This window comes from Pogona vitticeps, chromosome 10 (assembly GCF_051106095.1).
Source record: "Pogona vitticeps strain Pit_001003342236 chromosome 10, PviZW2.1, whole genome shotgun sequence".
NCBI lineage: Eukaryota > Metazoa > Chordata > Lepidosauria > Squamata > Agamidae > Pogona > Pogona vitticeps.
In genome coordinates, this window is record NC_135792.1 from 23836963 (window position 1) to 23852703 (window position 15741).

At 45.5% G+C, this 15741-nt stretch overlaps 1 long non-coding RNA gene across 2 annotated transcripts; it reads left to right on the forward strand.

Moving 5' to 3' along the window:
• The first annotated feature begins 1060 nt into the window (after positions 1 to 1060).
• LOC110085507 (uncharacterized) lies at positions 1061 to 12255 on the forward strand. Of its 2 annotated transcripts, none has more exons than XR_013538656.1 (3): positions 1061 to 1150; positions 8556 to 8684; positions 11375 to 12255. It is a non-coding gene; the product is annotated as an uncharacterized LOC110085507 (long non-coding RNA). The 2 variants fall into 2 exon arrangements; XR_002301647.3 differs by having other exon boundaries at positions 12146 to 12255.
• Positions 12256 to 15741: the final 3486 nt, after the last annotated feature.

The window sequence follows — 15741 nt, forward strand, 5'->3', positions numbered from 1 at the left end:
GCAGTGTATTGTCGCAAACTGTTTGGTGTAATGCAACCTTTGGGGGTGGTTTGGTCTTACATGGGCAATTAGGAGCTATTAGCTTTATAGATGACCTGCTTCTGATATAAACAAAAACTAGTAGAAGTTGAATGTAGGTACGGATCACTCCAACGGTCTGCCTTTGCGGACTCCTTGTGGAAGAGAAGCCTGTCATATGAGCACTTAAATTTACCACTTGATTCACTAGACCTACAAGGCGATCAAACATACATCATCTTCTGTTTTCAAGTTCTTATTCCACCTTGCAGGCCATTTAGAGATCTGGACCCTGCCCTTCCATCTTAGTCTTCTCCACCTGACAGGGCTGTTGTGTGAATTAAGTTTTCATGCTTGTGATGGGACACGGAGCTTAGCTTAGTTTCATATATTGCTTTGAGCTCCTGGAATGGAATATGGCATGGCAACATAATGGTTTCCTAAATACACACTTCGTTTACATTTTATTTTTCAGTGGCTTTGTTTGCTCCTCTTTTCCAGATGGTCTTGTTTACTCATCTTTTTTCCACTTCCTTCCTTTACCCCAGAACTAAGAAAGGGGAACCTCTCTTCCTTTTTTTACACGACTCAGCCTTCCCCCAAAGACTACAACTCCCATAATCCTCAACCAGCAAGGCCACAGAATAAAACGTTGCCCCATCGTCCTACAGTGGACCCTTGACTTACAGACGGCTTGACTTACACACTTTTTGAGTTACAGACTTCTCTGGCCGCAAAATTTAGGTTTGACTTGCAGCCTGAGAATTGACTTACAGACCAGAAAAAAACCAAAATTGAACAAAAACGGCCTGTTACGGGATTAATCGGTTTTCAATGCACTGTAGGTCAATGGAGACTTGACCTACAGACTTTTTGACCTGCAGCCACCGTTCCAATACGGATTAAGTTCTCAAGTCAAGACCCCACTGTACATGCTTGTGGTCTGTGTCTTCTTGACTTGCAATCTATCTATAAAATACAGTGTTCCGTGGTGAGATGATGAAATTATTTTGTTTTGCAAAAAAAGCCCCCCCCCCGAACCTGTTTCCTGCAGGGCAACGTACAGGTTAAGATCCCGAGCGCTCAGTCCTGGAAAAGTTAATTTGTAACTGCGGTCTTGCTGAAAATGAAGGTATGTATACAACTGCTCAACTTTACCTTGTATTTTGCTGGTCATATTTATAGTGAGCCTGGTTTTCAGGTTTTACAGTGGGACAAGAGTTCGTGGTAAAGACTTGAAAAAAAAAAAGAACAAAGCTTGCCAGCAATGTTGTCATGTTGTGATTCACTGCCTCCTCACCTTTTCTCTTTCCCCACCACTGCGTTTAAACTGAAGAGATGCCGGAGTGTCAGAGTCAGATATTTTACAGTGCCATGGCATGACTTTTGAATGCTATAAATCCAGCTGCTGTGCTTATCAGAGATGCCTCTTTGTATTTGTATAAATATTTATTTATTTGATTTCTATACCGCTCTATTAGTGCAAGGCACGATGCTGGGCAGTTTACAACCATGGATAAAAAGAAGCAGTTAACTAGATGGTGAATACACAAGAATTAAAATATCAATAGAATAAGAACAAGGGACACCCAAGGACAATTCTCTGAATGACAGCAGATATGTATAGTCAGTGTGGAAAGCTTGTGTGATTGGTGGGGACACAGGAGAGAGGTCTTTCTCTGTGGCTGCTCCCAGACTTTGGAACTCCCTGTCACTGGAGGCCTGGCTGACACCATCTTTGCTGTCTTTCCACAGGCAAGCGAAGACCTCTCTCTTCAGGCAAGCCTTTGCTGAGTGACTGGCTGTCTGAGAGAGTTTTTTTTTTTAATTGATTGTTGTCCTTTACTGCTTTTAATGAGTTTTCGGTCTGGATTTTGTTTACCATTTTTAATATAATATTTGTTTGATTCCTTTAAAATCTTTGTATATTTACTGTTTTTAGTTTTTAAATATTGTCTTTTAACGATATGAGCTGCCTTGGGTCATTTTTTGAGATGAAAGGTGGGATAAGACAATTTTAAATAAATTCATTATGAACTCCAGTTTGTTTAAACCAAAGCATTTTCAGCTGACCGTCAGGTCTTTTTCCAGAAGATCTGGTTCCCACCAGAGAATGCCGAACCAAAAAAGCTGATTTGTTAAGATTTTAGTCAGAGGACTGTAAAGCCGATGCAATTTAGATGGATATCTTGAATCTTGAATCTTTTATTGTTGTTTCAACCATTTCGGCCATTCAAGTTCCACCAATTTAAAACAGAAGTACCAATAGTAATATCACTTGGTGATCATAAAGGCCAGGATCCTGTTGGATTCCACCGTACGCAGACAGACAACAATGCATGTGGCTTTTGCTGATTTTTGTGGTTGTCTGGTGTGTGCTACACAACTGTGGCAAAATAAAGCAACAACTATTAAAACCCTTCAGGTCATGAATAAATATTAAATTAATTAGGACCTAACTCATTCACCATGTTACTAATAGTTTTTGACTTAAATGTTACTACATCTGCCTAACGTATTAAAAATAATCAATTGATTAGATACAGGCTGAATTTCAGTTATGTGTACTGGTTAAATTCCAGTGAACGAAGCAGGATTTACCCGAAGTAACCATGTGTCAGATACGGCTAGAAGGACTTTATTTCAGTCGAGCGTGAGGACGAAGGGGTTAAGTCAGTCTTCCTCTGAGATGTGGCTTTGTTTTCTCATTACACATATACTGTATTCCCCTTAGGGGGTTTGCAACAGAAATTGCCACTGGTTCTTCACTCCGAGAAGTTTCTGCCAGGCTGAACCAGTTGTTCTGCTTTAATAAATCCAGTAGCTAGAAATATTCAAGGGGTTGGACAGGTGGAAGGGGTGTGAATCCATACAAATAGATCTGTCTCATCTATATAAAGAGGCATTTCCCACACTGCTGGAGGCAGACCAAGTTTTAAGCCCTTGACAGTGACTTTCAGTGTCTTTGAATGAGAACCAGCTCTCAGTTTTCCAGGCCTCTTCATCTTAAATCTTTGGATAACAGCCAAGAAGATTTTGCTTCCCTTTGGATCTCTGATGATCAAGAGTCTGTAATCAAAATTGGTCGCATGTGAGTTGTGCTTCCCATCAGATGCCCAGCCCTTTGTTAGTTAGCAATTAGGAGTTTCAGTTTCCACAATTCCTCTTACATTTGACTCAGGGCTTGGCTAGACAGCTAAATTTGAGTGGGCTTAAAAAAGGGGTCACTTAAGGTGACCTAGAGGTGCAGTATGTCATTTGGTGTGACCTTATCTAGTCCACCTCCCCTTAAAGGCAAAGAAAGAGAGAGAGAGAGAGAGAGAGAGAGACAGACAGACAGACAGACAGAGACAGACAGACAGACAGACAGACATCCCCCTTCTTGCCCCTTCCTGTCCCCTCCTCTTTCTGAAAGGAAGCTTTCTTATTTTATTTTTCCCTTGAAAGATATAGCATAGAGGCACTATTCTAACCAAGCTTTAAAAAAGTGCCCCTTCCTCCCTCCCCAAGTTATGGAGGTACAGAGCATCTTTTAAATTTCTCAATATTGTTAAGTGGCTTAGTTGTCTGCTTAAGCCACTTAATGATATTGGGAAACTGAGAGTGGATGGGAAACTGAAAGCAGCAATTCATCGACTTCGGTTCAGTCCCAGCGATTGCATATGCTGGAACTGAACAAAAATTGAGCAATTTTACCAACATTTAAAAAAGAATAGGCCCTGACAGGGAGTCAGAAAGGTCCAGGTTGAAACACTCCTGGGATGGGATGGTTTGTCCTGATACTTAAGTTTTATGGCCACTGGGAAAAGGAGCAAGCCAGACATCCCCAGAGTAGTCCAAACAATGTGATAAATCCCACGCTGTTTAAATACCTGATAGGAGTTTGGCCAGAGAGCCTCTGGGCCGCCTCAGGTGAAATCCAATGGTACCCTGTCATCTTTGTCTGCATCATTCTTGGTACAGTACTTCCTGAAACAAGATACAGACATCAAGGGCTTTGGATCCATCATTGCCCTCTCACTTTCCTTATGCCACTTTTTTTGCAACCTGCCCTGTTAAGAATTTGTATTTTCAACCATCTGCACAGGGTTGTGGTTTTGTTTGTTTGTGTGTGGTTTTGTGTTTGTGTGTGTGTGTGTGTGTGTGTGTGCGTGCATGCATGCTTTTGCACACTCTTTGGGCCTCTTGAAGATATCAGCCGAAGTTCGGATTTTGCAATTTGCATTTTGAATTGTGTAAAACAGGCTGGATATATATATTTGGAAATATGAACAGTTTCATTTAAAAATGGTGAGAGTTTGGAAGGGATTTGGAAGAAAAGGAGGCGCTTCCTTTCCTTTTTCTCAGGAGTAATTTAAATTAGATACTTGTTGCTACTTAAAAACCGCATCTGGATGCCAGAAGCCACCTAGGCCTGTGCTACCAAACACACTTCCCTCTCGTCCACCTTGTCGGTTTCTCTTCCACAACCGGAAAAGACTATCGGGCTGCAGCGTGAGTTAGCGTTTGAACTCTCTGTCTTCTCCATAACTATTCCTTAGTTAGAGAATTCTGTTCCCTCCAGAAAAGGCCCCAAACTCCAGTTACGCCTTCTCCACTATTTGATAAGATCACATCCCATACGTATAAAACTAGCTTGACTATCACAGGTGCAACACATGTTTGCACATAGCTTCTGTCTATGCCAGATGGGAGGGCACTTTGCTTGAGTGCCTGGAGATGCAAGATTGGGCACGTCAGTAGCCCCCCGGCTTCTCTCTTTCTGTGCATTCACAGCCTCACAAATCTTGCAGGGATAGAGCGATGGTCTGCGCAGGGCGACACTGGGAGCGGTATGCATTTTTAAAAGGCTGGACGTGCTTGATAGCTACCGGAATCGCAGTGTCAATATTGATCCCAACAAGTGTAGTGTACGACAGGTGTGGACCGTGCTCTGTATCTCCTCCTCCTCTCCTGCCAGAATCATGTGGATGTGAACACATGTCCTTGCCAAACCCTTCCAAGTCCTTTTTGGCTGCCAACACCGCCACACCCTCTACTTTCTACACATAGCTTTGCTTTGGGAAGGCACACCCTTGTTTGTCAAAGAATAAAAACTTAACCAGGGCATTTCGCCGTTGGGTTTCTCAGTCCACGTCCAGCCCAAGACATTTTGTCACTGAGGTCCAACATATCAAGGTGGGACCCCCTCCTCTTAGTAACAAACTTGGAAGCTGCTCAGCAGAAGGAGAACTAGAGTCTGGGAAAGGGGCTTCTCCCATCCTGGAAACTCTCTAAACATTTAAGAGTTGTGGGTTCTCTTGAAAACCAAGACGTTCTGTTTGGCATGAGCTTCTGTGGGCTGTAGCCAACTTCTTCCTAGGTATCTTAGTTGCTCTTTGTCCTAGCTTACTCGAAAACAAGATGCATGATGGTGAAGGTCTAATTACATTTCTCCACCACTAAAAACAAAACTCATTTCATGTAAAAAAAAAAATTCCAAGCTCAGAGGAGGTGGGGTGGAGATGAGATATAAAAAATACCCTAGTATCTTATGGCTTGCCACAATCAGAGTAGATCTGTTCACTCCATTGGATTTACCTAAGTGTTGATGGTCATAACTAGAAAATTTGTTACCTGGACAAAAGGCACTATCTCTTATTCACTTACCCTGAGATGTGGGCATAAGATTCCATCTTGAAAAAGGAGCAGAATGCCGTGCCTCCATCTTTCCAAAGAAAGACAGAATTTTAGCTATCAAAAAAGAGAGAAGAGGAGTGGGGTTAGGGGCATTGCTGTTAATCCCTCTAACACTTATGAGTTGATTCACTGCTACATCTTGGCACTGTCTAAATTTTTGGGCCCTGCGGCAAGCCCCCAGTGGTCCTGCCTTAGGTACACCCCTGTATATTGATTTATTGGTTCAACAGGTCTGCTGTCTAATTGGCACTAGCTTTGGGGTACCGGTGGCCAGTGTAATTAAGATCAGAGCCAAAAAAACTGCTTTACAGAGTTCTGAGCTATGGTATTTAGGGGGTGGTTTTGTCAACAAAATGGTGAATTTGCTTGGCTGAGCCGGGAATTGAGTCCAGCTCTCCTCTAAGTCTTCACCCAAAGCTTATCTCTCAAAAAGATATCTCAACAATTTGCTCCTATGTTCTGTTCAACAGCTTTTTGCTTATCTAAAATGACAAGCCACTTTTGGTGTTCAGTTTCAGGCGACCAGCCAGCGGAGTGAAATGCTCCGGCCACTAGGCGCCAAGTCCCAATCGGTGGGGCATTGTGCCCTGAAGCCGGAGCTGGAGAACCAGCGGTTGTAGCAAGAATTGGGAATTTGTGTTACTGAACTACAACTCCCATCATGCCTGAAAAATTATTACCCCTAACAGGACTGATGGGAGTTGAGGTTCATCAACATCTGGAGAGATGCCGCTCCCTATACCCCCTGCCTGTAGGAGGCAGAAGCAACTCTACCTCTCAGGAGGGTGAGATGGTTAGCAAGGGCCACCAACACAGAATGTCACATAGAGGCATGGAAATTACTGTATATCTCATGCCTAATTGCTATTGTCCCTTTACTTCCATGGAGGTAGTGGGCCTCTAAGTGGGATTTTATACCTTTGGAAACCAAATGACTGGGATGTTTTTCAACCCCAGGCAACAAAACGGCCTCTGATGATGATAGTGGGTCGCCTTTCTCCTGAAACCTCTGAGTGATGCAAAATGCAGAGAAGTTCAAATTAATATTGTGGCACAGCAGGCTTTCAGAGGGCTTTGGTGTTTTTAAAATTGTGTCATGGCCTGGGACAATTTTACTGAGGTTTTAATGTTCTCTTAAGCCAAGCAGTATGTTTTAAAAGACATATCTGGTAAGCGGGGGGTTCCTCGTGGCCAGAAAAATGATTAATATTATTTACTTTAATTAACATAACTAATTAATTAGTTATATCTATACATACACACACAAAGGCATCCACACACATTAAATACATTTTAAAAATGTATTTTGAACATTTTTTGCCTTAGATTTGTAAGATGGATCTTAACCTGCCTTTAGGCCTATTTCTTAAGACAAGGGCAGGCAGAAAATCAAGGGATGAGTTTGAAAACATGTAAAGGAACTCACTCACCTGCCTTGGGGAGGACATTTCACCTTATCTAAGGACAGGTTTGCTGTCTTTTCCACCGTCTCAGCTTTGTGAACTACAGACCCGTTTTCCCGGCACTGTGGCAGTGGAATTATTCCGTCAAAGGGAGGAGCGTTCTTCATTCCACCTTCATTTTTAACCTTGCAAACTGTCTGCTGGGTCTTCCTGTTTGGGTTCACCTTCCTCAAAATGGGCTAGAAAGGAGTTATATGGAGAAGCAAAACAGCTGGCCATTTAAGTCAAGGTTTCGTGGCACCCTAAAACCTTAAGAAGGGAGACGTGGTGGCACTGAGGGTTAAACTGCAGAAGCCTCTGTGCTGCAAGGTCAGAAGACCAGCTGTCACAAGATCGAATCCACACGATGGAGTGAGTGCCCGTCGCTTTTCCCAGCTCCTGCCAACCTAGCCGTTTGAAAGCACGTAAAAATGCAAGTAGATAAATAGGGACCACCTCGGTGGGAAGGTAACGGAGTTCTGTGTCTAGTTGTGCTGGCCACGTGACCACGGAAATGGTCTTCAGACAAATGCTGGCTCTACGACTTGGAGACGGGGATGAGGACTGTGCCCTAGAGTCGGACACAACTGGACTAAATGTCAAGGGCAACCTTTACCTTTAAAACCTTAAGAGGTTCTATTTGGCATAGCTGTGGTTCCCCCGTAGACCCATCTGTTGCCTGCACCCTATCCAGCTGTGCCCACTTTTAGGTGCTCGCTTTGGGAGATGCCTGGTATGGTCAGACTAAGAGATCTTGCTTCCTGAGGGAAAGGCCAAGATGGCATCTAATCACCATCCCACATGCAGAAGCTATGCAGGTGATACAGTAGTTGAACCTTATATCAGCATTGCCTCAGGTGGCGGACCCAGTTGTGTGACCTTTGTAGCTCTGGGGAAGGGCTGTTAAATGGATTCTGAAGTGGGAGCAGGCAGACCCATCGATGCGGTGGCAACGCAGGGTCAGAGTTTGGAAGTGGGCCCTCGTTGGTGTGCATCAAAGATGACATTTGATGGGGGTTCCCGGGTATACGTCTTTAACAGCCCTCCCTCCACTGCATGCATCAGATATGGGAATATTTTGAAGAAGTCAGTGTTTGTGGACCACCAATAAATCATGGTTTCTGACTGTGGCTTCAGGCTGGCCAACAAACCATCATTCATTCGGTCATAGCACCATGCCAAGAATTCAGACCGCTGCAACCTGCTTGCTGAGGTTGGTTTCTTAGTTGTCACAGCAGCTGTAGGCTGCTAAAGAGAGCATTTTGGGTATTTTTTTGGGGGGGTGATGATAGAGAGGTTTTATCGGTTGTTCTTAACCTGTTTAATGCGATCAGGGGGAAATGGGGTGGGGGGGGGGGAACCAGCTCCAGCCTTCCTTGCTTTTGATTTTGACAAAGCCTGTTTGTTTTACTTAAGGCTCCTTTACTGCACCCTCGTTGCCATGGGGACGGCAGAAGGGCAGCTGCGCCTTTTCGAACACCACCTGGGTGACTCAGGAGGAGAAAGGGAAGAGCCGGGAGCCCAGCCTCATGGACGTTGAAGCAGGTAAAAGTGCAAGCCCAGGTGACCCGACGCTGCTTGACAATCCATGTCTCTTTCATCCACAGCTTGGGAAAGTGACTCCCTCGGACGACATCTCCACCCACACCTCTTAGCCTGGATGGCCACTGACCTTACCGGCTGGGCGATTCTGGGAGTCAGAGATCCAGGAAGTGTTTCTAAGCGATGCCCAGATATTGTGGGATGCCCACAAACAGCTGGATCGCTCGGTGGTTTAGGTCTCCGGCTGCCGAGCCAGAGGTTGGGAGTTCGATTTATGCCTTTATGCCTCCTTGGCAGGAGTTGGACTCAATGATTCCTTAGGGTCCCTTCCTGCTCTGCAGTTCTTCCTCTACGGCTACCTCCTGCCAGCTCTGGCCAGAATAACCAACAGAGGGATGATGAGGGTAGGAGCTTATCATTCAAAGAAGTGGTTCCCAACCTTAGGAAAACCAAGTTTTCTTGGACTGCCTCTTCCGGGTGACCCAAGGCTGGGAAATCCCTGATTTGAACCCACACCATGTCTCAGCTTTGAGCTAAATCTTGGCCTGGGTTTAGAAGCAGGGGGCCCTTCTTAGAATTGTAGGCTTTTGGCCATGAGATGTGAGATGTCTTCTCCCAAAGAATTCTGGAAACTCTAATTTTGCACAAGTTTGAGGGGTTTTGTTTTTTTTTTTTTAAAAAAGCCAAGACACCTTTGCTTCACAATGGTCTGTGAGAAGGAGAAAGCCATTCCCGGGCAGTGATTCATTCTGCCTGAATGTGCCACACCTGTTTCAAGGCACACAGTCACATCGGGCGTGCTGTTGGCATCACCTAACCCCCCGTCTTGGGCTAAAATAATAAAATCATTTTAATAAAAAGGAAAGGGACAGGGATCTAGCTTTTTTCCCTTTTTTTAAAAAAGGATTCTACGGAAGACGGTTGAGGGCCTCCAAGATACAGCTTTACAACCTGTTCTATCGGGCAGAACCCTACCCACAGAATGACCCTAGAGGCTAGCTCATAGAGAATAACTATCAAAGAACACTGGATGATGATAATGATTGTCAGACCTCGGCCAACATCCTCATTAACTTCAGAACAGCAAAGTATTTTGTAATTGCTGAGATCCATAGAACCCCTCCCTTCAAAAAAAGAAAGAAAGAAAGAAGAAAGGTTTGCCCAGCCTATTGGGGTGAATGCTGAAGTATTTAGAAGATGATTCATACAATTTCTTTTTCTTAAAGTGCAAGGTACTTCCTCTGTTTAACAACCTGTCAAGTCTTCAGAGTGCCAGCATATGCCCCCTCAGTCTTCTTCTTCCCCCAATTAGCCCCCCCAAAACCACACAAAAAACAAAAACAAAACACAACAACAAAAAACAAACAAACAAAAACACGGGAGGCTAGGTAATGATACCTCAGGGTGGGGCACCCTCCAGAGGGTGTGGACCTACTCTGCCACCTCCTGCTCCCCCAAATATTATCTGCAATCAAGTTTTCCCTGAAAAAAAAATCTCTTTGTGCCCTCTTGTGGCTGCGGGGAGCAATTTTGCCTTTCCCTTGGTGCTCCTGAGCTGTTCTAAATCTCAGTTCTGCAAAAGGCTTAGAACGGTTGAAGGTAGACATGGACTAGGATGGTGTTGCTCCCTGTCTCCCCCTAGAGGGACCAAGGGGAATTTAGAGGAGGGTTTACTCTTTTTTTAAGGGGTGTGTGTGTGGGGGGGTAAGCCCCTAGGAGGAATGCTCAGGGGCCATTCTTGAGTCTCAGGAGGGGTCAAATGCTCTAGCACCCATCCGTTTACTTTTCTGGCATTCCAGGTTATCTGAAGAGCTCTCTTGCACAGTCCCATTTCAAACGAGTCATTTCTTTTCCTGTCAGCTTTCTTGACCATCCAGCTTTCCTGACGTCTTCCTCAAATAGGACAATGTTCGAGTGTCGAGTTAGCAATAAGAATCAGTGTGGTGTAGGGATTGGCGAGTTGGTTTACAGCTTGGGAAAAACCAGATTCTTGTCTCCAGTAAACCATGAAACTCATCACATGATCACCTAGATCCTCTCTCTCTCTCTCTCTCTCTCTTAATTCTGTTGCAGGGTTGTTGTGAAGATTCAGAAGAAGGACTAGAGCAGTGGTCCCCAAACTTGGGCCTCCAGATGTTCTTAGACTACAACTCCCAGAAGCCTTCACCACCACCTCTGCTGGCCAGGATTTCTGGGAGTTGAAGTCCAAGAACATCTGGAGGGCCAAGTTTGGACACCACTGGACTAGCGCCATGTTGACCACCTTGAGCTTTGTAGAGGAGGAAAAGGGGGGGGGGAGAATATACATTTAATTCCTGAATAAATGCCAAAATATGCAACTCTACTTTTCTAGGTTGTATGAACCAATCATGTTGCACGTTCCTTTTCTTTTCACCCTCTATGTCAGCGAGCGGGCTCTTCTGAAAGGTGTTCCTCTCGTCCTGGGTTTCGCACCTGCGTCGGCTCCACACCGTATTCCCCACTCCTTTTAAAACACCAGACGGAGCCTCCAACACGAGGAGCCCGGAAAAGCAAATTCAAATCCAGCCTCAGCCTCTGTAACTAGCCTTGAATCAAAGGCTTGGGCGTAAGCCTCTCGGGGGGCTCTAATAATATACACAAGGCTGTCCAATGGCTGTGGCTCAGCTGTTGTTTCCCTGCTCTGAAATTAATGGCTCTTTCGTTTCCTCCAGAAAGGCTGAGGCCAGACTTCTCTGAACAGGGGAGGATAATCCACCACCCAAGAAGGGGGGCAGGCGGGAAATCCAGACACTTCACTTCTACATTTCAGCCTCCCGGAAGCATACCTGCCTTTCCAAATCAGTTCATGCCTTTCGTAGAATGACCTGAACAGGATAAAAGATAAGTGTTGTTTTCCATCCTTAATGTTGTCCCTAATATTTTGGGCTTTGTGAGCCAAAACATCAACACAATTAACATCTATGCTTTAGAATGAATAATAAAACGTGATATTCATAGTAATGATTTTAGAACTGCAGAGCCAGAAGGGACCTGTGGGTCATCAAGTCCAGCCCCATTGGGAATCGAACTCCCAGCCTCTGGCTTCATAGTCAGATGCCTAAACCACTATTCACTATATAGGTACCCAGTGTGGTGTATAGAGGGACAGACTCAAGAGGCCTGGGTTCGAATCCCTGCTCAGCCATGCAAACTCACTGGGAGTTTGGAAATGGTAAGACCACTCCTTAAATATCTCACTTACCTTGAAAGCCCTATTAGGGTCACTACAGTAGTTCTCATTTGTCAGAACATAACAATAAGAAAACTAACCCTGTATTGAACATAAAGGACAGTCGTAATGCTTATCATAATCAATTGCAAGCTAATGTAAAGATTAAAAGCAAAATTATTGGGTCCAAAACCTCAGCGAGGTGAGACATTGTGGCCACACAGCTCATTTTGTCTTGGCTTGCTTTTCCTTTTTTTTTAAAAAATTCTTTCAGAGGTGTGCAGATTCCTGAAACCTGGTAAAAACCCATCCTTGAAGATCTCCAGCCATTTCACAAACCTTCGGGCAAAACTGGGAATAAATGCACTCATCCGAAATGGATTATTTATTGCCTCTTTTTTTGCCACACAAAAAATTTCACGTGTCAAAACCTGCTGTTCGTGCCGACTTCATTTTAGTGAAACCAAGGCACTTCCCTGTTTCCTCCTTTGAAAGTCGCACATTTCGTGGTATCGAAATTTGTCACCACTTCTGAAACAAATCTTTGTGTGAAAAGTCTAAAGCAAATTGGGAAGGGGGGGGGTGTTTTCAGGGAAGGGGCCGGAAATGGAAAAGGTCCTCTTTTCAGGAAGATGGGCTTGCAAGAGCTTAAAGATGGTGAGAGTGGCAATTTTCCAGTGTTTGCTAACTTTGCTGGGCTGGTCCTTCCTGCACTGCCCTTTTGGGAGAAAATGCCTGGAAAGAAAGTAGGAAGTGACATGACCATTGCATGCAAGGGCTTGCCATATGGATGGAGGGCGCAGCCATTGGTATTTGAATGAAAGTATGTCATACGTAGAGATGAGGTTTGATGGTTCGCGCTGGTTTGCTTAGTGGCCGAACAAGTGTTCGGGGCTTTCCAGCCCCACTTCCTTTGCTGGGCGCCCGCTCAGAGGTGGCATCCAGGGTTCCCTGCCCAACCTCCTCCAGGTGCCGCCTCTGAGTGGGTGCCTGCCAGAGGCAGAGGGGCTGGGAAGCGCCGACCACCTGTTCGGCTGGAAAACAGACTAGCACGAACTGCCAAAACGGCTCTTCATATAACATGGCAGACATTAATAGTTTAATACCCCCAAATTACCCATTTTTTGAATCTGAAATAACATTTTTGTCTATTTCTTTCCCTCCCTCCCTCCCTCCCTCCTTCCTTCCTTCCTCCCTCCCTCTCTCCTTCCCTTCCTTCCTTCCTTCCTCCCTCCCTCCCTCCTTCCTTCTTTCCTTCCATTCCCTTTCCTTCCTTCCTTCCTTCCTTCCTTCCTTCCTTCCTTCCTTCCTTCCTTCCTTCCTTCCTTCCTTCCTTCCTTCCTTCCTTCCTTCCTTCCTTCTTTCCTTCCTTCCTTCCTTCCTTCCTTCCTTCCTTCCTTCCTTCCTTCCTTCCTTCCTCCCTCCCTCCCTCCCTCCCTCCCTCCTTCCTTCCTTCCTTCCTTCCTTCCTTCCTTCCTTCCTTCCTTCCTTCCTTCCTTCCTTCCTTCCTTCCTTCCTTCCTTCCTTCCTTCCTTCCTTCCTTCCTTCCTTCCTTCCTTCCTCCCTCCCTCCCTCCCTCCTTCCTTCCTTCCTTCCTTCCTTCCTTCCTTCCTTCCTCCCTCCCTCCCTCCCTCCCTCCCTTGGTATTAGAAGCAGTCGGTGTGGCTTCCAGAGCAAAGAATGGGTTCTGTGGATCCGCCAGAGTTTCCCATCCTTGCTTTGATGTATGTGACTAATTTGAAGGGCTGCCTTGGATCCTAAACATAAGGGAGCAACATTTACATGCTTTCCCGAGTAGCAATTGGAGGTAGGGATTAGGTCCATCAGCAGAATAAAGCCCCATTTTGGTAGATAATCCTAATTATGGTATTGGGAACTCTATCCTATTCAGCAGAATGGCAGGGCTTCTTTAAAATAGTCTCCTGGCATTAGGGAGGGCTGGTTAAGTAGGCAATGACCTGGAAAATGGGGGGGTGGCTCATTCTTTATGGCTCCTTGTGTCAATAAGGCATGGATCATAAGCCCTGCTGAAAGTGGCTGGAATCTGATCCACAATGTAGCCAGCCTGGGACCGAGGGCTGCTGATCAGGATCAGTGCATTTTCACCCGCGCATAAAGGGACTTGCTACAGGCCAGCCCGCTGTGGTCCAGAGGAGAAGGCAGCCAGTCTAAAAACAACAGCCGGGAGGGAGGCAGATAGACGAGTGTTTCTTCATTGTTAGTCATCTTGATTACTGCACGCTGTGCAGATTCCAGTCTCCTTAAGATCTCCAGATTTTTTTTACCTTCAACATCAGTTTCTAATCCTTGTGCCTGAATGTTTTAGCAAATTATTGCGCAGAACGTCACCCTTTTTGTCATCCCTGATTCAGAACACATGATAGGAAAAAGGACAGAGAAGACATTTATGTCGGAACGCCTTTCCTCAATGTCCTCTGCTCGACCCACCAGATCTTCTCAGGCCAGACTCCTTGACAGGCCTGAAAGTCACCTGGTAGAGGCAGGGCCTTCTCAGTGGTGGCTCCGAGGTTATGGAATCAACTCCCAGAGGCGCTACGCCTGGCCCCCTCCCTGCTCTCATTTGGAGGCAGTTAAAAACACTACTTTGCAAGCATGCACGCACGCATGCATGTTCTTTTCCCAGGGGTGGTAGTCATGTCACCTTTTATTCTCCACAAGAGGGTCCCTTCTGAAGAGCTCCTCACCTCTAGAAGCATTGCTGCAGGAAACAAAGGTCTAGAGGTGGAAGAGTCTAGTAAAACTCCTCGACTTTTCGCCAGGTGAATGAAACGAAGGATTCTGAAGATGAGGGGCTGTGGACAAGATTTCTCCCTGGGGAATTCTTGGAAAATTCTGGGGTTTGGAGTCCAAAATTCCAAACAGCACTTCCCTAATGAGAAGGGGAACAGATTGAACAGAAACAATGCTCAACAAACATTGGCTTGCTCACTGAACTGTCAATTCACCTCTGATTTGTGGCAACCCTATGAATGAGCGAACTCCAAAATATCCTGTCCTCAACTGCTCTGCTCAGCTCTTGTAAACTCAAGCCTGTGGCTTCCTTTAGGGAGTCGGCCCATCTCGTTTTGGGTCTTCCTCTTTTCCTGCTGCTTTCCGCCTTTCCCAGCACAGTGGTCTTTTCCAGAGAATCCTGTGTTCTTATAATGTCCCCAAAGTAGGGCAAACTCAGTTTTGTCATGTTTGCCTCCAGAGATAGTTCGGGCTTGATTTGATCAAGGACCCACTAAAGAGGTAAAAATTTCTGAAACTTTCCAATTTTTTTCCAGAAAAAAAACACAACAGATTTCCACCACCCCCACCCCCCCAAAGGAAAAAAATGATTTTTTTTGGAAATTTCATGTCTCTAGAATCCACTTGGTCATCTTTCTGACAGTCTGGGGTGTCCACAAGGCTTTTCCTCCGGCACCACATGTCAAACAAATCATTTTCCCCCATCAGCTTTCTTTGCTGTCTAGCTTTCATGCCCATGGGATGTGGTGGCGCTGTGGGCTAAACCGCAGAAGCCTGTGCTGCAGGGTCAGAAGACCAAACAGTCGTAAGATCGAATCCACGCGACGGAGTGAGCTCCCGTCGCTTGTCCCAGCTCCCGCCAACCTAGCGGTTCGAAAGCATGCAAATGTGAGTAGATAAATAGGGACCACCTCGGTGGGAAGGTAACAGCGTTCCGTGTCTAAGTCGCACTGGCCATGTGACCACGGAAGATTGTCTTCGGACAAAACGCTGGCTCTATGGCTTGGAAACGGGGATGAGCACCGCCCCCTAGAGTCGAACACGACTAGACAAAAATTGTCAAGGGGAACCTTTACCTTTCATGCCCATGCATGGTGATCGGAAATATAAGAACATGGT